This window comes from Clupea harengus, chromosome 4 (assembly GCF_900700415.2).
Source record: "Clupea harengus chromosome 4, Ch_v2.0.2, whole genome shotgun sequence".
In the NCBI taxonomy this organism is placed as follows: domain Eukaryota; kingdom Metazoa; phylum Chordata; class Actinopteri; order Clupeiformes; family Clupeidae; genus Clupea; species Clupea harengus.
Window position 1 is genome coordinate 23,373,458 of NC_045155.1, and position 1,509 is coordinate 23,374,966.

Below are 1,509 nucleotides of genomic sequence, written 5' to 3' on the forward strand. Positions count from 1 at the left end.
GAACGTGTCCACACTGAACGGTCTTCTTTACATCGCTGTAAATGGGCCAGACGTGCGTTCGTTCCCTGCGCAGAAGTTCGCAGAGATGTGGATAAAAGAAGGGCGACACGCGGTGCGACGCACAGGTGACGCATCTTTCACACTGACGGTTGACTGCATCTGGACTGAAATGACAGTGAAAATCTGTGTTCCTCCACGACAACTCCATGTCTGGTGGGGTAACCTGGGCCGTTTTTTCATTTAAGTCAACCTGTAGCCAAGGGGATATAAGACAGAAATTAAGTTAATGTATACAACACAAGGGGATATGAGACATAAATTAAGTTAATGAAGCTAATTAAACTAATGTATACAACACAAGTTGAGGATGTGTGCCATCAACCTTAACAGTGTGCGTGTGTGTGTGTGTGTGCCTGTGCCTGTGCCTGTGTGCATGTGTGTGTGTGTGTGTGCGTGTGTGTATGTGTGTGAGTGTGTGTGTGTGCCTGTGTGTGTGAGCCTTACACAAAATATGGGGTTCCCAAAAAAGTGGTCTTGTGGTCAACTTGCTCCATGTCAGGGGTTCAACTTGCCCCATGTCAGGGGTTCAACTTGCCCCATGTCAGAGATTCAACTTGCCCCATGTCAGGGGTTTAACTTGCCCCGTGTCAGGGCTAAGTTGCCCCATGTCAGGTGTAAGATAAATTTGAATTATCAAATGTACCAAATCATATCAAATCAAATGTATCAAATGAAGTATAATCAAATGAAAAAGTCAAGTAAAATTCACGTGGGAAATGTAAAGCCAGACGAGAGAGCAAGTTAAAACTGGGACAGAGGGCTATGAGAAAGGGCCGCGAAAAGAGAAATCATAAATGGTCAAGGCTGTGGCGCAGATAAGGGAACGTTTTCAGACGATAAAGATGTGTCAGCAGATGAAAAACAGAAGTTCTGTAAGTGGAAAATAGCACAAGAATAATGTGTTATTTACTATGTGCAGAGTGGACGAGACAGTGTAGATGGGCGGCACAGGGGCCTTGAGTGACATCACAGGATTAGGCCTTAAAAGTTTGACCATCGCCTGTATCAGATCAGAATGCATTCTCTTTTGCTTGACTGTACTTGATTGAATTAAATTCAGCATCCTCTAAAACCTCTAAAAAGACTCCAGTATTGTAGAAATTGGTCACACAGTGCAAAATCTGTTGTTAATCTGGACGATTAAGCTAATTACGCAAATTATGCAAATTATGCAAATTGCTCAACATATGAAAGTTAGCATCTGGCAGTTTCTGTATGCTGGGGACCCATACTTCACATTTCTGCAATAAAACCTTGGTGTACTCAACATTTCAGGGTTCACAATGGGGCTCTATGGGCTGGCTACTAGACTATGAGCGTGTGTGTGTGTGTGGGCTTATATACAGCCTATTCCCTGTTAAACTGATGAGTTATACAGTTTATATACATGTGTGTGTGTGTGTTTGTGAGTGTGTGTGTGTGTGCTTATATACAGGCTATTCCCTGTTA